Genomic DNA, 21,058 nt, shown 5'->3' with positions numbered 1-21,058 from the left:
AATATTGTGACCTTTAGGTCTGTAATCGAGTGACCAGAGAGATTGAAGTGTTCTCCGACTGGTTTATGAATGTTATAATTCTTGACATCTGATTTGTGTCCATTTATTCTTTTACATAGAGACTGTCCAGTTTGACTAATGTACATGGCAGAGGGGCATTGCTGGCACATGATGGCATATATCACATTGGTAGATGTGCAGGTGAACGAGCCTCTGGTAGTGTGGCTGATGTGATTAGGCCCTATGATGGTGTCCCCTGAATAGATATGTGGACACAGTTGGCAACGGGCTTTGTTGCAAGGATAGGTTCCTGGGTTAGTGGTTCTGTTGTGTGGTGTGTGGTTGCTGGTGAGTATTTGCTTCAGGTTGGGGGGGCTGTCTGTAGGCAAGGACTGGCCTGTCTCCCAAGATCTGTGAGAGTGATGGGTCATCCTCCAGGATAGGTTGTAGATCCTTGATGATGCGTTGGAGAGGTTTTAGTTGGGGGCTGAAGGTGATGGCTAGTGGCGTTCTGTTATCTTTGTTGGGCCTGTCCTGTAGTAGGTGACTTCTTTTTGGAGAGGAGTGTGGAGCTGGGCAAGCCCCATTTGCATTCCCTGTATTCTGGGGACAGGCACAGGCCTGTCTGTGCCCCAGTAAAAGTTAGAACTGCTCTAACTTAGGCAGTGTCTACACTGCCACTTTCAGCGATAAAACTTTTGTCCATGGGTGTGAAAAATATACCACCCCACAAGCGACAAAAGTTTTAGCACTGAAAAGCACCAATACGGACCATGGTTTATCACCGGGAGCACCATCGCTACCTCAGAGTGGGTGTTTTTTTTTTGTTTGTTTTTTTAAATTGCTGGGAGAGCTCTCCCCCAGTGATAAAGCATGTCTACACTACCCATGTCCCAGCGCAGCCATGCTGTAATTTGGGCAGTTTAGACATACCCTTACATTCTGCGTCCAACAGCCCTATAATCCTGAGAAGCAGAGAGTAATTATAGTGTACGGCTCTATTGCCCCATCCTCGATCTGTCCTTTGAACTGAAGGCTGGGAGTGGGGCCAACAGCATCTAGGCCTTAGGCCAGTTCTACACCTTCTAGGGAGGCCTTTTGTGGAGAGGGTATTCTGAGGGGGTTTGTTCTTCCCACTTGAAGGCCCCTTATGGTGCCTGCATGGCATAAAGGGACATTAATATAACGGAGAATCAATCCCTTTATCTTCAGCACCAAATCTACCACACAGGAAGCAGCTAAGTCATGTAGGACTGTCTTAAAAGAAAATGAAATGGATTATTTCTGTTTTTCTATATGGAGAAACAGAAACTCCAGAGGAAAAATCCATTGATAGCCACCCCCTCAGAAAACCAAGATTAGAGTCCAAACAAAGTTTGCTTTATGGTCACAATTATTCTCACTCTCTAAACAGGAAAGTTATCAGCCCCCACAAACTGCTCCACAGAGAGCTTCTAACCAGGTAATTAAAAACGAAAATGCTGCTTTCAAGGTTTTGTCATGTATCACTCCCTGTTTGTTTTTATTGTGCAAGCTCGGTTCGTGCAATGATAAATTGTTTGCTCTATGGCCTTGCTGTGGTACATGGAAAACTTTCCATGACTGAATTGCTCTAGAACAGAAATAGCCAGGCATTTTCCAAACAGCTTTGTGAAAACCCATTGTGGATCCTGACGAAAAGGGGATTGTTCAGAGGCTCAATGTCCCGACTCCCATACGTCTTAGCTATTTTGCACAACTTCAGATTTTTTTAAAATATGTAACAGATCAAGGGGCATATTTTCTAATACAGTGTAATACTGTTATACTAGGAGAATGGCCTTTTGAAACTAAATATTCTTTTGCTTCTTCTGAATATCCTGCTGTATTGAAGTAACCATGTCTTCCCCCACTTTCTTTTCAGAAAACAAACTTACCTGGGCTGAGGGCAGCTGGCTGATACACAGATCTGTGTATCAGAGCTTATCATAGGGTCTGAGGTCCAGAATTTTAGATATTTGGGCACTGCTGCTCTCAGCATTGCAAACCCTAACTGATTTAGGAACCTGAATCTTATTTTCAAATGTGATTTAGGCACTTAAGATCCTAAATACCATTGACAGTTGATGGGATTTAAGCTCTTAAATCCCTAACACCCTTTTGCAAGTGAGATTTAGGTCTTAAATCAGCTTGGCTTTCAATGCCGAGAGCAGCAATGCCTAAATATCTTTTAAAAGCTAGGCCTTAGAGACTATTAGTTTTAGAAAATGCAGTATTTAAATTGATAATCCTCCTTTAAAGTGTATCCACTAGGCAGAATTATCTCAAATATGCAAGGTGGGTCATGATGCCCACATTTTCCTCTTCCCCATGAACATTCCTGCCAGAGGAGAGGAAATATGTTGAGAACAAGAATGGGCTTATGGTTAAGCCACTGGACTGGGACTTGAGAGGTTGGGGTTCCTTTCCTAGCTCTGACACAAACTTTGTCTATGATCTACCCTCTTTGTGCCTCATTTCCCTGGCTGTAAAAGTGGGATAATGATGCTTCCTTCCTCTGACCCTTTTGTCTTGCCTATTTACACTGTAAGCTCTTGGAGAGGGGGGAAATTGCTCTTCCTGTGTCTATGTACAGTACCTGACATACCAAGGTCTTGATCTGAGAGGAAGACTTTGTACAGAGCATTTAAGTTTATAAGGAAAGAAAGTAAACTTCTGGGCCCTGACTCTGTCTGCACTTCAAGGGTCTCATACAAACTGATTTGCTACTCTGACAGGATCCAGATAAGAACTACAAGACTTCAGGTGAAGGGAGAAAGGATAGTTTGTGGTAAAGGATCAGGAATAGGAGAGTGACAGGATGCTAAGGTCTGGCAGGTGAGTCAGCACTCTGATCACTGTAGCCTCAATTGGTTTCCCCACTAACAGCTGATTGAATAACTAGCTAATCAGGAGGAGAGGCTGGGGAGGTAAGCAACTAATTAGCCCTCAGCTGGCCCATCTGAGAAGAAGCCAGGAAGGAAATGTTAGAGGGAGGAGGACAGGGCTATCTGAGCCTGGAATAAAGGTGCTCCCTAGAGAGAGGGAGGCCTCCTCTCCTCCTAGGGCCCTAACAAGAAGGGCTGAAAGAAGCAGAAGTTAAAACTGAGATTGCACGGTACTGGTGTTGGAGGATGGGTTTAGAATAAAATACAGCCTGCCCACAAGACAAAAATGGGTCAGAGCAGTTTCTGGGGCATCAGAGGACAGGAGCAGAACATGGCCCCATCAAAAGGAGTAAGGAGGACTTCTCAGCTCCCCAGCTTTGGGTACTTAAATCCCATCCAAACTGACAAACTTTCAGGGTCTCTTAGCACTAGCTTCACCATTATGATATCAAAATTTAGAAGAATTAAAAAGAGACTCAGCAGATGGAGGTCTGTGGGGAACACAAACTGGCTCTAATGCTGTGGAGTGACGAGCACCATTAACTCCAGTGAGATCACAGAGTTAAGGTTTAAAAGGACAGTGAGTGGCAGCAATACCATCCTGCTTTCGGATGTTCCCCTCTGTTCTTCAGACAGCCGGGATTGCCCCTAAAGTTAAATGCTCCAGTGCCTTTTGTCTTCCACATAAAGGGTTGTTTTTTTTTGGGGGGGGGGGGTGAGGGTAATTACTGCACATTTCCTCCTTTGGGTCATGTTGAAATTTCTCCAGTAGTATTCCTGCCTGTTTAAAAATTATCCATGATTTTGCATGATTGAGCTGGAACATTAAATCCTACAGGAAATATGGTTTTGCGCGATCTTTGGAGGCTTTTCTAGGAGCCTGAGCTATTCAAGGTTGAATGTGACTTTTTTTTCTAATGTAGATATAGTGTCAATGATTTCCAGAAAAGGGTTAATCTCAGAAGCTGAGCTTTAGTCAGAAACAGAACTTTAGGAGGACTAGATGGTTCAGACTTTGGTAATGAGATAAGGAGCTGTAGACCTATAAGGATCTGGTTTGAATCTGGTGGTGGAATTCAATATCTGCAGTAGGTAGATGCCAGTATCACAAATCCATCCTCATAACTGGTCCCCTTGTTGGTAAGCTCAGCAGAGAGGATAAGACTTGGACAGGTGATGCCTTGGAGGCTAAACTTTCCCTTTCAAGTGACTCCTCCAATGCCAGGTTGAGGTGCATTGGCAGGAGAAAGTGTCTGAGAAGCTCATGTTTGCCCATTCTGCAGTACATCTCCCCCATACCTGTTTTCTTGCATGCTATTCACCCATCGCACCAAAAAAATCCAAAGACTTCTCCTCAGCCTCCTCCTGGCATTGGCCAGAGTGGCCATCTATAAGTCCAGGAGGAAGAAGCTGAATGTGTTTTTTTTGTTTTTTTTTTACAGTGATGGGGCCTGTGGCAGTGTATGCACACCCTGTCCCAAAAAGGGGGTGCAGGGAGTATGTGGACACAGCTATTAAGTCTGCTTGTCCATCTCCAACCTCACCACCCCAAGGTCTAAGGACCAGAGCAAAGGAAATAGCGGCGGGGCCTAGCGGCCAGAGTCAACAGAGCAGCCCTTCGCAGAGCGGCAGTAATGGCCAGAACCCAAGGGATCACCAGCAAAGGGGTCGGGGCACTGGCAGCCCAGGCAGGGGGGCCCAGGCCCACCCAACTCCTCCAGTCCACGACCCAGAGCCCTAGCAGTGGCAGAGTGGTCCACCACTGGCTCAGTGGGGAATCCCACCAAAACACACTGAGCTTACCTGGGTAGGAGATACCACTCCATTACCCTCCCTGGGTTACTTCCTACCACTGTCTCGTGTGGCAATCCATGAGGCTTTGGGGTCTCCAGGCTCCACCGCACAGGTCACTTCCTGAGGCTCCATTGGTCACAGGGGTCCAAGCATGTCCTTGGGTCCTCTGGTCTCTGCAGACAGGGTCCTCAGTGGGAGCTCCCCGTACAGGTCCTTCCCTCCAACATCTAGCCCCAAATGAGCTGGGCTTCCTCCCTTTGAACTGCTGCATCATCTGGAGCATGCCCAGTCCGGCCTAGGGAGCAGGACTTCTGCTGTCCATAATGTGGGTTTAACCCTGTCGTGGCTAGTGTGGGGTATGCACACCCCGTCACAGGACCTTTTTCCCATCACTTGTTTGTTTGTGCACACATGAGGGCAGTTCCTCTGTGCTGCATCCACTATCTCTTTCAACCCCTTCTCATAGTAGTGAGTGTTGTCTGAGGTTCTTTGCTCAGTGCTCCTTTCTGGTTCCCTCACTTTGGTCCTGTGACCTGCACTTATCCCTGCTGTTCTCTTTTGTCCCCCGTACTCTGTTAATGTCTGGGTTCTGTGGCCCTTCCCTCACCAATCTCAGTCATGAAATAGACTGGCACCATTCACCAGCACTTCACAGACATGCACAAAGAAAAACATCTGTACTCTGAAAACTGTAAAGAACATATTCAATGCAGTAATAATATAGCTCTGCCTTTGATTGTTCCCAGCATTAGAGCTGGATGGAAGTGGGCTACAGTCTCTGATGCTGATCTTTCATGAAGTGATGCCATTAGTATGGTTGTTTTCACTGCTAACGAACATGCCAGTTTTGATTTTTAGAAATCCCATCTTGATATCAAATCCTATTCAGAATTTATCCATGGAAAGATGGGCTTTCTCATCAGAAAAACCTTGAGCCAACTATCTTGGGCAGTTTCATTTCAGTGCAAACTTCTTTAGCAATGCAGAGCTTTTGAACTGGCAACTCAAAAATATTTTGTTATGATTGTTTCAAGATTTACCAGCTGTGACATTACGACCCCTTGTTTTATAGCAGTGATGTCACTTCATTGGATAAAAACAACTCTCGCATCTTCCCACAAAAATGTAGTTGTATAAAAAAAATCATGTAATAAAATTAATACATCATTAATAAAGTGCTAGAATTCTGGGACCATGGCTCTGAACTCAGAGCCAGCCCAAACCTTCCTGATGTCATGTAATTTGTTATTTGGCTCAGGTTTTGTGCACCTCTCATCAGACTCTGCAAAGTCTGTCTCCCACCTCTGTCAGCAGTCACAATGTTAGAACTGCAGTATGTTGCCCTTCATAAGTGTCCTTACGCTTCCGAATGGGCTGGCAGACTCTCCAAGGCAGAGGGGCTGGGGGAGGAGGTGGGAGCCTCTGATTAAGGAATGAGGGAGGGCCACACTAGATTGACTCCAGATCAGAGTCCTGTTCCCAGGGAACAATTTCTTAAGTGAGGAGAAAGCCCCACTCTCAGTTCATGAACAGCTGATGCAATTAAATAAGGGGGGACCGGGGGTGGAGTAGTTCCCAGTACTTAATTGATCTGAGAGTATTAATAAGCCTTCTAGAGCAGTGCTACTCAAAGTGGTGGTCTGTGGACCGGTGCCGGTCCGTGAGCCATCGGCTGTCGATCTGCGCACACATTGGAAAAAAAAATTGCTGGTCCCCCACATCAGATAGCTTGAGAAGCAGTGCTCTAGATTGTTGTGCAGGCATGTGTCTATATTGCAGGCACCAGGCTTTTTGTTTGGGCTCCGCTTCTTTCTTAAAAATAAATAAATACTTTGTGCTCATGCAAGTGAGACTGAGAACTAGGAGATATGCTGAACACTTCCATGCCGCTGTGACAAAACATCCATATCCTTACCTACACAGTGGTGTTCCCTTGCCCTCCATACACACCCTAGTCAATTATGGGCCTACATACAGCTTTGCTGATGCACCTCAATCATGATGTGCAGGAAGCCATATTGTACCAGGCCTGGACTGCCAGGCCAGCCGTGAAATGATATTTCTGACCTGGGGAGAATACCTGGTGTTTTGCAAAGGGCTTTGTGGAAAGGCCTACTGGACGGCAGAATTCCTTGCCACCCTTTTCCGGATAAGGAAAGAAAATAAGCAGCTATCTTAGAAATTTGAATTCCATGGAGGGCTATTAAGAAAACAATGTTTGTTAAAAGTAGATATAAACCCAAATCCTTCCAACGTGGATTCTTAGTGTCTCAAACTTCTGAATATTTATCTGGGTTTTAAGTACAATTTTGAGTGAAAAGGGAGGAAAAAATCATTGTAAATTTGTTCCTCTGCATTAGAACAAAGAAAGAGTGAAGTTCTGCTTTGTTACACTGGTACAAATGTGGACTTACTCTGTTGAAGTTGAAAGGAGTTACCCAAGATTTCCATTGTACTGTCACTGTGGTCTGAATCTGTTTTCACTGGCACGTGCTGCTTTTAGGCTGGATCCTTACAACCAGAAGAGAGGCACATGATAGACAAGCCCCTGAACTGTGAGTTTTCTCTGGCAGTGGGTATGCCTTAAGATGATGGTACAGAAAGACTAGAAGCAGTAGTTTAACCTTTCCTCGCAGTGTTGGGTAACTTCGGTTAAATGAAAGAATGGACCCAGCCAGGAAAAAGGGTCTAGTGGCAAAACAAGTCAATGAAGCCAAAGGCACAAGGAGAGGAAATTATCTCTCTGTCAAGACGCAAGATGTTAACAGTAAATTGCAAAGGGAATATACAAATGAAGTTAAACTTAGATTTCTGTTCTGAATGCCCCCTCTAACCTGACTTCAAGGGACATTCACAATAAAAATACCTTACAGGTTTGTCATAAATATAAAGGGAAGGGTAACCACCTTTAAATCCCTCCTGGCCAGAGGCAAAACCCTTTCACCTGTAAAGGGTTAAGAAGCTAAGATAACTTCGCTGGCACCTGACCAAAATGACCAATGAGGAGACAAGTTACTTTCAAAGCTGGGGGGACAAAGGGTCTGTCTGGCTGTGTGATGCTTTTGCTGGGAGCAGATCAGGAATGCAGCTCAGAACTCCTGTAAAAAGTTAGTAAGTAATCTAGCTAGAAATGCGTTAGATTTCTTTTGTTTAATGGCTGGTAAAATAGCTGTGCTGAATGGAATGTATATTCCTGTTTTTGTGTCTTTTTGTAACTAAAGGTTTTGCCGAGAGGGATTCTCTATGTTTTGAATCTGATTACCCTGTAAGGTATTTACCATCCTGATTTTTACAGAGGTGATTCTTTTACCTTTTCTTTAATTACAATTCTTCTTTTAAGAACCTGATTGCTTTTTCATTGTTCTTAAGATCCAAGGGTTTGGGTCTGTGTTCACCTGTACAAATTGGTGAAGATTTTTATCAAGCCTTCCCCAGGAAAGGGGGTGTAGGGCTTGGGGGGATATTTTGGGGGAAGACGTCTCCAAGTGGGCTCTTTCCCTGTTCTTTGTTTAACACGCTTGGTGTTGGCAGCATAGGGTTCAAGGACAAGGCAAAGTTTCTACCTTGAGGAAGTTTTTAACCTAAGCTGGTAAGAATAAGCTTAGGGGGTCTTTCATGCAGGTCCCCACTTCTGTACCCTAGAGTTCAGAGTGGGGAAGGAACCTTGACAGGTTAGTTTAAAGAAAAAATAAAAAATTCCCCCCTCTGACTATCTCTTGAAGATTGCTGGTTCTGTCTTCTGACTTTATCTAATGCATACCATTAGAAGTCCATTAAAATATATCATTCCATGACTTTAAATTCTGGGATTTCAAGAGAATCCCTTACTTTTTTCTGCACCCAATTAATTGTTTTTCTGCACCTTGTGCGGTCAGCTATATCTGTGCAAAACAAACCATTCTGATTTGGTAGCTCCTTATACCAACTTCCCCCTGTGCCTGTATAGTTGTTTACACTAATGCAGAGTGCATACAATAATGAACTAGACCCTCTATGTGCAACTGAGAGCCATGCTACCAGAACCTTGTGCTGACTGAGTCCACACTCTGTGCAAATGAAGAGGAGGAAAACAGTATCAGGAAAAATACAAGGAGGACCCTTGGTGGGGGTGAGTAGCGAAGCAGGGTAAACATTTTGGCTGAGACAGGAAGTTAGAGATGGAAGGGAAGAAGTGAAGGAGTTGGTGGCGGGGGAAGGGTGAAAAGTTTTGAGATACAGGACATTTTTTAAGTAATCAGGGTTTTTAGAGGATGCTAATGATTAAGTGTCTAATTTAATATTAAAGTTATTTTCTCTGTCCTTCTCCTCTATGGAGAGAATTGCCTCAAATTCACCAAGATGCTCATAACATTCCCTCTCCCCATAGCATCTGGAATTTTCAGCCCCCCAAACCACATATTATTTAAAAATTGTCCCTGAAAATATTTTCTTAATGGGACCCCTGTGTGTAATCGAAAGTGCAGGGCAGTCATTCTCTTATGACTTCACATGAACATGGCAGCATTTTTGATACCTACAGGAGAGGCTGAACATTAATCTCTGTAAGAGGCTGTAAGGGTGAGGTGGGGTCAGTTAATTTAAAGGACTTCTTTTCCTTGGACAAGTTGAATAAATATGCATCCAGGATCTCATCCTGAGAGATGCTGAATACCTGCAGCTCCCACTCAAGTCAACCAGGATTAGGTACTGGGTACTACACAGAATGAGACCCTCCATTTGGAAAGTCATGAATTGTATATTTTGAAGAAAAAATGTAGCTTCTGAACTATTTTAAGGACAGTGGAAAACTACCAGCTTACACCAGAACAATACTGCAGCTCCAAGCAGGTGCCGGGTTGGGTGGGGGTGAGGGAAATGAAAGTTTAACCTTGACTGAAATTATATCTAAGGATGTTGTTGATATTCGGCAGCAAAACTGATGTTTTTAATGCAGTTAAAAACAGATGGTCAGGAAGCTTTCTCCTTTGGAAAAGTTTTGCTTGGAGCTATTATTTTCTTTTGCATACAAGGGGAGTAACCTTCCCCCCCCACCCCAAAGATGAGAAAGTCACAAGAAATATTTTGAGACATTTTATAGTGGGCTTAATTGTTAGAGCTGCAGTCATGGGGTCACACGCTCCAGGGCTGTTACAATTAACCTCTTCTCTACTGCCAGAATACACATGAATCTTGACAGCGAGGTTTTACAATAGTGGCCACAACTGGGTTGCATGCGACCCTTTATGCTACTGCAGTGACTGGATACCAGCCAGATCATCACAACAGGGAATATCTCCAGAGTAAGGGGGTTCCCTGTAGAATAGCTGTACGCCATCTTGGTTGTGCCAAGACAAGCCCAGAGGAGGGAAGGGGGACATTGAAGGAGGGAGGTATAATAGTTAATGCTAACAAACATTGTGGAAGGGACATTAAACCTCATATTTCAAGGCTTAACCCAATCTCTATTCGAGATCAGGATGAGACTTAATGTGAGGAGCAGATTAACCCATAGCTGCCTACTGCAGATTTCTTACACCTTCCTCTGACCATGGAGCACTGCCTGCTGTCCGAGATAGGATACTAGACTAGATGGACCTTAGATTTGATCCGATTTGGCATTCAGTATGGCAGTTCCTGTGCTCTACTAAGTGGGGACTGTTCAGCTTGGAAGAGAGAAGACTGGAGGGGGGGGGGGAAGATGATAGAGGTCTATAAAATCATGAATAGTGTTGAAAAAATAACCCATTCTTTACCCATTCACATAACAAAAGGACCAGGGTCACCAAATGAAGGTTTAAAAACAAACATAAGGAAGTACTTCTTCACACAATGCAGGGTCAACCTGTGGAACTCATTGCCAGGGGGTGATGTGAAGGCCAAAAATATAACTGGGTTCAAAAAAGAATTAGATAAGTTCATGCGGGAAAGGTCCATCAATGGCTATTAGCCAAGATGGTCAGGGATAGAACTCATGATCTGAGTGTCCCTAAGCCTCTGGTAGCCAAATGATGGGACAAGGGATGGACCACTTGTTAATTGCCCTGTTCTGTACATTCTCTCTGAATCATCTGGCCCTGCCCACTGGTGGAAGACAGAGCTAGATGGGCCATTGATCTGACCCAGTATGACCATTCTTATCTAAAAGCACCTGTTGGTCTAACTAGATCACCAAATTGCAAATTTGATTCACTGCATCATAAGAGACAAACTGGGCAAGGAAGGAGTGCAGAAGAGAAATTACTGCATTACAAATTTGTCGTTACTTGCTAATGTGCGCAATCAGACACAATACACTGCTAAATGCCAAGGACTATTTATGCTTTAAAAAAAAAAAAGAAAAAAAAAGTCTCTTCCTTTAAGTCAGAGGGCCAAGCTCTGCTTTGGCTCATGCCAGTTTACTCCAAATTCAGACCAGTCTTTGTGAGAGCAGAACTTGACCCATAAACGCTGCTGAATTTTGCTTGGTTGATTTTTCAGTGGGATATATCTTGTGGCAGTGGATGAGTATGCGTACATGTCTTGCAGCAAATGCACCTTTTTCACACTCAAACTCTTAGCAAAAAAAGACGCACCATTCTGATAACAGGACAACATCGAAATAACATCCCACTGGCGTTGTTGTGAAAGGGACAATTGAATTAAGCAAGAATTACCCCAACTTCTGTTTATTGATCGTCCACTGATTCAATACACTCAGCAGTCTTGCTAAGTGAAGAAACATTTCTGTGAAGAGGCTAATTTATTTAAAGAGTTCTGTGACCTGATTTTTGCTTACTTAATTTAAAACTTTATTAAAGGGGACACACTAATGGAGACAAAACATTAAAGCTCTGAATTCATAATGGAAGTTACCCCCATCAAAACATTTGTTAGGAGCATACATCTGAAATCCCTTTTACTGATGGACCAAGATCAGAGAAGACATTCAGGACTCCAGTTTCACTTCAGACTAGGAACTAAATTTTCTGAAATTTAAAAAAATTGTTTTTCTTTAATATGGAAATAGGTCAAACACTAGAAACACTCTGAAAAGTGGAAAGATTTTTTTTTTTTACCCATTTTTACTTTAGTTGCCATTTTACACTGCATGCAAACAGAGAACTTCTTCCTACCCCCAAATCCTGCAGTGCCTAGTTGTGGCCATGCAACCATCATAAACTAGTGTTTTGATGATGATGCACAAAGTACAATCCGGCTTGCTCTCCCACATCTCTTTGAAAAGCAAGGACAGTAAACCAAGTCAGTCGTGCTGCTCTGAAATTGTGCAGGTATATTCAGTTAGGCAAATGGAATTTGTGATTATATTAATGCCACCCTTGACTGAAGGTCAAGTTGACTGTTCAGTTCATTGTTTGTTAATCAAGTTTGCAATTTGGTAATCTAGTTAGACCAACAGGTTCTTTTAGATAAGAATGGTCATACTGGGTCAGATCAATGGCCCATCTAGCTCTGTCTTCCACCAGTGGGCAGGGCCAGATGATTCAGAGAGAATGTACAGAACAGAGCAATTAACAAGTGGTCCATCCCTTGTCCCATCATTTGGCTACCAGAGGCTTAGGGACACTCAGATCATGAGTTCTATCCCTGACCATCTTGGCTAATAGCCATTGATGGACCTTTCCTGCATGAACTTATCTAATTCTTTTTTGAACCCAGTTATATTTTTGGCCTTCACATCACCCCCTGGCAATGAGTTCCACAGGTTGACCCTGCATTGTGTGAAGAAGTACTTCCTTATGTTTGTTTTTAAACCTTCATTTGGTGACCCTGGTCCTTTTGTTATGTGAATGGGTAAAGAATGGGTTATTTTTTCAACACTATTCATGATTTTATAGACCTCTATCATCTTCCCCCTCCCCCTCCAGTCATCTCTCTGCCAAGCTGAACAGTCCCAAATTTTAAAATCTCTCTTCAGATGGAAGTTATTCCATACCCTTAACCATTTCTGTTGCCCGCCTCTGTATCTTTTCCATTTCTAACATATCTTTTTGCCAGAAGCATCTGTAGTCACTCTTTCCCTCCACCCACCCCCATCTATGTGGAGCCAGCAGAGTATGACGTTTTCCCTCAGACCTTGCACCATCATGCATGCTTTGAGGTTAGACTATTGCAATGCACCCTACATAGGGTTACTCCTTAAATTGATTTGGAAGCTTAGATGGGGGTATCCCACTCTGATCTGCCTATCTATTGGCTTCCAGATGGAGCTTGAGATGTTGGTTTTGGCACTGGCGTACCTTGGAGACTGTCTCTTTCCAATGCCTTTTTGCCACAGATGCAGTCAGTGAAGGTGCTTGAGCTGGAGCTTCCTGAGTTTAAAACAGTAGGCACTTTCTGCAGAACACTCTGCATGAAGACCCTTTGACTCTAGAGTTCACTTCCCACCTTGGTCTGAAATAGCCATCAGCTGCTGCCCTGGCATTTAGAGATGGTGAGGGTAGGGAGAGAATAGATTCTGCTATATGATGGAGGACTTCTATGGTTTGTTGCTTTGATTGGATTGATTATTTTTGTTGGGGTTTGCTGAATGGAATGTCTTTAATGCTTTTAAAAAATATATTTTAATTGGCATTAGGGCCTCTAGGGCAGCAGGGAGAGGCACTTTGTTGTTTTGATTTCTAAATATAAATAACAAATTTTTAACTGCCAGAGCTTGACCTTAATGCTGTATATCTATCAGTAACTCCATCCACAAAGAGAAATGCCTTTTCTTCCAACCCAAGAAGTCCTAGGGGAGTGAGTCTCCTGTGGAATACATGTCCAGCACTTGGATCACAACAGACCACAGGGTATTGCAATGTAAAACATTAAGCTTGTGACTGAGTTAAATGTTACATTGACCGATTAATAAAATAATTTTTCCCAAGAATTATTTTTCCTTTGGTAATTACTGTTGGCTGGTAAGAAAAACAACAACAACAACACCACAACAGAGTATGGGTACAAAAGACCAATTCTCAGAGGATTTAATGTAATTGTCACATTACAGATGGCTGTGTGTTCTTTCATAGTTAACTCCTTGCTTGGCTGCTTTCTTCAAAGCTGTGTACACTTAAGATGTATTCTTTGATATTTGAATGTAAGGAAATGGAAAAATAAAAATGTAGGAAATTCCCATCAGAGAACTCTGGCATGTGCTTGGAGCACCTTTAAATGTTTTATTGCATGTTACTACCTTAAGATATTGTGTCTACAGTTGGTTCCAAATGATAAGATTGGAGTTGGTATTTTTATTTATTTATTTATTTTATTTGGGCCCATCTTTACTTCCATCCGTGTCAGTGTTTTGAGCCTGAAGGTTGACCCCTGTGCAAGTGCACAGTGGAAGGAGAGGAAGCAAGAAGCCTGCCCTGCACATGCATCCCAGCACAATGGCCAGTCATGGTCCCTGCTCCCTCCTGAGAACAGGGACTGATCCTTGCTAGTGCTCCTGGAGCACGAGCCATCCCAAGGGAGGAAGGAGGGACATAGCCCTAGCCCACTCTCCACTGGCCACACTAGACGGCTCTCCTGTTGAAGCTGTTCCAGTTTGTATACATAATTAAATAGCTGTTGGATCTGGGTCTTGAATGTGGGTCTCCCACAATGACTATTTAATGATTTACAAAGTGGAACAGCTTCAACAGGAGAGATGGAGAGAGCTCCTCCCGAGAATACTCTCTAACCCAGTGGTGAGGCCACTGTCCTGAAATATGGGAAACCCAAGTTCAAATGCCTTCTCCACATCAGGCAGAGAGGGGAAACTGAATTGAGGTCTCCCACATTCCAGGCAAGTGCTCTAACCATTGAGCTGAAAGTAATAAAGGGAGGTCACTGCGACCCAGAAGAATCCGTTCAAAGTCAATTCGTGTGACCCAATATGGATTTGTTTCAATTTGCTAGATTATTATTATTTTTTTAAAAAAGAAAACTAGTACTTGTGGCACCTTAGAGACTAACAGATTTATTTGAGCATAAGCTTTCGTGAGCTACAGCTCTGAAACCTGTTATTATTTTTTGTAACTTTTAGATTTGATTTGGGTCAAACTGATCTTTTTAAAATATTTTTTTTGATCAGACCTGCCAGCAAACCAAAAAATCAGTTATTTCTCCAGCTCTGGTCATAACTGCTCTTCATTCAGAATAAATGTAAAAAGGCAATTATCATAGAATATCAGAGTTGGAAGGGACCTCAGGAGGTCATCTAGTCCAACCCCCTGATCAAAGCAGGACCAATCCCCAATTTTTGCCCAGATCCCTAAATGGCCCCCTCAAGGATTGAGCTTACAACCCTGGGTTTAGCAGGCCAATGCTCAAACTACTGAACTATCCCTCCCACTTTGTAGAACAGATAACTGAAACATTAGGAGCCACTACCCAAAACACAGGCCACATACAAGGCCATTGAGGAATCTTAGCTATGTGGGTGGAGGTTTTGTCTGGGCTGAATACAAATGCTGGGGCGGGGGGGGGGAGGGGGAGAGGGTGGATATTATTTTATAGTGAGGCAGCACCACAGACGCATACATAGAAGGAAGCTTAGGGACAGCCAGAGAAGCATTTATAGCATGCTGCTGAGAAACCATTGACAAAGAGAGCTTTTGAGTGGAGTGTTGGCTGGAAAGAGACTTGCAACTGTGAGCAAAAAACTTGTCTCCTGCTGTATGAATCCTACTGTGTTCAGAGAAACAGGACTTTGTGTATATTATTTGTAAATAAACAGGATTGCATCAAAGAAATGCCTGACTCCAACAACAATTTTTCTCTTCCTACTGGAAACAACTTGCAAAATCCTGATGATTGGCTACTTGGGTTGAAAGGGATAACCGGTGCAACACAGACACACTTCACTGTGAACCAGTGAACCAGTTTGCTCTAAGAGGCATTATGCTTCCCAGGGCTCCCTTTCAGGTGGACTGTTCTGCATCATCCCCAAAATAAGGCTGTGGTGAAAAGCCACAACAGAGCCTTTGAGACTGTTGGGTCACTACCTGTCTGTAGGCTGTGGACAATTAGGTATCTGCATTCATTTAAAAGCAATCCTTTGCATCCTAGGACACATCACTTTTACTTTGCACTGTCAGGTTCCAGAAACAGGGAGTGTCTGAGGTTTAAGAGTGACACAAAGCTAAAAATTTATTTCCAGCCCTTCTCTGCATTTAGTTTAATGTCTCTGGTTTGCTCCTGATTGTTAATCTTTTTGAGGGGTGGAAAAGCTACATGTTTCTCTGGAGAACCTTGTGAGTTGCAGCATATGTTTGAAGTTAAGTGGAGTTGTTTTACAGTAAATTTGCTTCCTGCATTTTATATATTTGCATACTTACCCAACAACAACAAAAAACAAAAATCCAAAAATGAACAGTTCAGTTAATCAAAAAAAGAACAGGAGTACTTGTGGCACCTTAGAGACTAACAAATTTATCTGAGCATAAGCTTTCGTGAGCTACAGCTCACTTCATCACGAAAGCTTATGCTCAGATAAATTTGTTAGTCTCTAAGGTGCCACAAGTACTCCTGTTCTTTTTGCGGATACAGACTAACATGGCTGCTACTCTGAAATCAGTTAATCAAGTTATTCATTCCTTACTGGGATACAATACTACAAGCGTGTGTATGAGCTTGGCAACTGGCAGTCTTTAGTCTGCATATTGATATCCTATAAAATGAGCTCTCTCAATCTTTGATCTTGTTGTGCTGGGGGCATTCAAACAATGTCACTGGGTTTTTACCTCTTGTGCTTTCAGGAATTCCTATGACCTTAACATTTTTCTTCCTCCTTGGCTGTTCAGATCTTCTTGTTTGTCACATATTTGTTTCATCTGTGACTTTACATCCCTGGGTATGTCTACACTGAAGAGAAGAAAAGAAAAAAGGAAAAAAAAAACCAAAACCCAACCCAAAAACCGGCAGCAGTCGGTCTTAGAGCCCAGGTCAACTGACTTGGGCTCACAGGGCTTAAACTCTGGGGCTTACAAAAGCAGTGTAGACATTGCCACTCAGGTGGGAGCCCGGGCTCTGAAACCAGGTGAGTTGGGTAGGTGTCAGAGTTTAGCCTCTAGACCAAGTGAGAACATCTACACTGCTATTTTTAGCCCCATAGCCCAATCCATGCAAGCCCAAGTCAGTTGACCTAGGCTCTGAGATGAGCTGCCCTGTTTTTTGCCCTGTTTTTTGCAGTGTAGATGTACCCTTAGTCAGTCTCATTCAAGTTAGGATCTTTAAGGCAGACACGCTCCATTCCACATCTCTCACAACTGTTAAAAATGGAGTGTATGTTGTTTGCCTTGATTTCCCGCCCCCTTCAAGACTCTCTAATCTTTGTCCAGATCCTGAGCTGATATAAATTGGTGCATCTCTGGGCTCTGACTCATTGACTTAAATGGAGTTGTGCCAATTTACACACGGTCTGAATCTGGCCTCTTGTGTTTTATTCCTGTACTGAGGTTCATGGCAATGTTCAAGATCACCATGGAGATGGTAGCTAGCTCCTTTGGAGTCTCTTGCTTTCCTTTAATACACTTTGAACAATGATGTTTCTCTTACCCACTGAATCACCCCCACCTGTCCACCAAAGGTCAGGAAGAGGTAAAACAGCTATCAATCACTGAGCCAAAATGTCAATGCAAAAAGGTTTTTGGTTTAATTTTGGAGCCGGGGTATGTATGAGCCGGTATCTGCCATACTCTCCCGGTGGTTTTCACTGTCCTGTGCAAACAGATGCATGTTCATTTCCACAAGCTGCTTTGGTGGTCTGATAAATCGGACCACCCCTAGTTTGCATAACTCTTTACTGTAATCAAGAAAGCAGTGTTTTGTCATCGACCCTCTTAAGTGTATTGTAGTTAGATGGAATGAGCTCAGTTGCAAACTGACCCAGAAAGTCAGCTGTCCCTCATAACATTTTCCCTATCCAGGGAAAGAGGATCTAATACAAATCCTACTGGTGACACAAATCTCAGAGTTCTGCACTTTTCTCTCATTCTGTATCATTGCTGTGCCTGCTGATTGTTGCAATAATTGGAATTGTTCCAACAGTGCTTTTATCTAGGGGATAAAAAAGGTATATTTCCCTCTTCTGTAGCGGGAATAGCCACTTGTTTGCTTGCAGAAATGATTACCTCTTGGCAGTTTTAACTTGTTTGCCTTTTCCCCCTCCCAATTTACATGCAACCACAAGAATCTCTCCTATTGTGAGCCACTAAATGTTAATGTCCCACTACAGAGTGAGTCATGTACTTTTGTAATCCTTAAATCTTGTGAAACAATTTAATCAGGCTGTGTGCTAATCACACATTCAGTGTTGACTTTACAAAGTGGCACAGAATATTGCATACATCTCTGAAGGCCCATAATGGAGCAGAAAAAGCACAACAGGTGCTCAGAAGCACTATCCGATCCCAGATTAGCTGCATATGTGGTGGTTTAGTAGTTTCAGCTAGTTCTTGGATTCAGTGTCTCGCGCACTTCTCTTTGAAGCAAACTCTCCTCTGACTTATGCTTGTGCAACTCCATCAAAGTCAGTGAGATAGCATTCATATAACTGAGTCTGTGTCTACACTACAAGTGGTACAGTGGTACAGCAGGAGTATGGACACTTAATGCAGCAATAGAAGAGATTTTTCCTTTGCTGTAGTAAATCCACTCCCTCGAGAGGTGGTAGCTAGGTTGACAGAAGAATTCTTCTGCCAGCCTACCACTGTCTATACTGGGGCTAAGATTGGCTTAATTATGTCTCTCTCTCAGGGTGTGAATTTTTCACATCCATGAACAGTGTAGCTGGGTTAATATATATTTTAGGTGTAGACCAGGCCTGAGAGAATTTGGCCCCATTGTCTGATAGCTTCATGAGTGCAGCATGGGTTTCCTCTAGTTCTTTTGTAAAATGTTACCACCCCAAAGCAAAATAAAATAATATTTTATTTCTAGACACCAAACTCACCATGTAAATGCCTGGGGCACTGAACAATATTACAGTAAAGACATTAAAAGGATAAAACATCCCCAAACACAAGACTCCCAAAGTGGAAAGTCTCCATTTGGGAAGGCGGCAGCAGCACAAAATGACCACGACCTCCCTTCCACTGGGAAAGTCAGTGCATCTGTCTCTCTTTCTTTATAAGAAAAGTAATACCCAGGGTTTTTTTGCAGTCTCTGTTTAGTGGGAGAAGTCTGTTTGCCCATGGTGAGGAAAAGAAGGTGTGAGAGGATGGTCAGAGAGGGAAAAGCCCAGTATATTGGTAGCTACATTTCCAAAGCTGGCCTACTGTGTCTGGCTCTTGTTGATTAATTTTATTTAGAATGTTCCACAATCCCATTTCTCCATATGTAGAGATGGGAGTCAGGACAGACATTCACCATCCTGAGTCTACAATGCACTTCCTAGGTTATGTTTGTATTTGGATCTCTGGAACGGCACAAGAAGCTGATTTCTTGATTATTTCTTTTTTCTTTTCTTCAGAAAATGGTTGGCAATTCAGTAGCATTTCCCATTCCCTGTTTACACAGATGATTTACTTCTTAAAAGACTATTTATTTTATTGTTTGGAACATTTAACGAGACACATAATTGTTTATTCAAGTAAAGGTCTGGGGCACAACTTACCAATTTCCATGCTGTACTAAATGAATACAAACAGCTTATTTTCTTTCAGTTATTCCTCCCTCCAACTTTCTGAAAGTCTCTCATCAAATGATACCATGGGAGAAGAACATTCTCTGGATTTCTTAAATATTCGTTGTATCCTAGCATTACACAACCATAATGGCAGAAATTCTTTGAGTAACTGTGATTGACCATCCTTCATAGAAAATAGAAGGAAGGGGCAGAAATAGTTAGTCTACACATTTCCTCTCTAGGTGCTTTTTTTATTCAGCTTTTCATTTTTACCTAGCAAAACTCAATGATAGTTCATAGAGCTGTAATCATCCACTTATCTACCAATTTATATAATCTTAGTAATTGATGACCAGTTCCTTTTTCCTATAGAGACAACTGGTTAAAGTACTTGCTTTGTGTGTATGCTCTAGGCTCAGGTAGGAAAATTCATTGCTAACTACTGGGACTTTTATTTTTTTTTACTTTATTTTTCTCACTTTTGAGCCTATGTATTTTGAACTGTTGTTATGATTACACCCTTGCAAAATTCTATGCACCCATTTACTCCAGATAAAAATTTGTTTGTTTTTTCTTGACAGGCAAGTAAAATAGTCCCTGTCTCAAAGACCTGACACAGGTAATATCTTTTCATTTTGTATTTGTATTGTGGCTAGCACAATGGGGCCTTGATCCATAGCTGGGGCTCCTTGGTGCTACCACAATACAAATAATAAATAATTTTGTTCACTATCCTTATCCACCTTAATGTGGTGATGTGGTCATGTCAATGTGTGAGTGAATAGATTTGATGCTGGAAAAAGTTGGGAACCATTGGAATAGAACAAAAACAAGAACGCTCTTGCAGTATAGTTGCTATCTACATTTCAGATCCATGCATATAACGTTAACTCTGGAGCTGAGTTGCATTTCTCTGTCATCTGTGAATTTTACAGACGGGGAGACTAACTTGTTTATGGGAAGATTTTGTTTTTCATACATTTCATCTCAGGTGACAGAATAACCAAGTCCCGCAGTACATTGTTGCATATATTGATGCTACTAATTTGGTTTCCCATGCAAGCTTTAACGACATGGTTCGCATGAAACTAGGCTTTGAAACCCATCGTCCAAAGGGTTGCAAAGCCTTACTATAGGAGCCAAATATTTCCAGCTGTTGTTGTCTTCTATTTATTTCCCACAGCATCTTGGCTTAGGTCTGCTAGTGATCTTTCTTCCTCAATGGCATGAGATATTAGCAGAGTCATTGTTTATGCTGCACAGAAGGATATTCCTCAAGCCTTACATCATTACCAATTTTAAAAGCTTGTTAATCTGATTTATCTTTAAAGAATGGAAACTTTTTTCATGTGGAATAAGGGACAGGCTTTCTGTAGATTGTGATAATGAAGTGAATTGAATACCAGGAGGCAATCTCTGTTACAAACGTGGAGATGTTATCCAGTCTTCAGTTGCTTTACAGTGTGAAGAAACAAGAGACATTATTCGATATATTACATATGTTTTAAAGCAACTTTACATCTGTTTCCACCAGTGCGTCAAGTTGTTTAATGGTGAGAATCTTCAAAAGAAAACAACCCCAAAGAGATCTGATGATAGTGGATGATCAGAGTGGCCACTAAACTATTGAGAGCATTTTGGTGTAATATCTACCCAATCAGTGGTGTGAATAGCTTAAAACAACCCTGGATGTCTTGGGATCAGCTTTTGCTATCTTGAATCTTTGAAAATGGTGCCGATGAAGTACATGTAAAAAGCAATCACATAAAGTTTAATTGTATGAGGT

Source organism: Chelonia mydas, chromosome 3 (genome assembly GCF_015237465.2).
Source record: "Chelonia mydas isolate rCheMyd1 chromosome 3, rCheMyd1.pri.v2, whole genome shotgun sequence".
Classification (NCBI taxonomy): Eukaryota; Metazoa; Chordata; order Testudines; family Cheloniidae; genus Chelonia; species Chelonia mydas.
Note: the sequence above shows the minus strand (reverse complement) of the source record.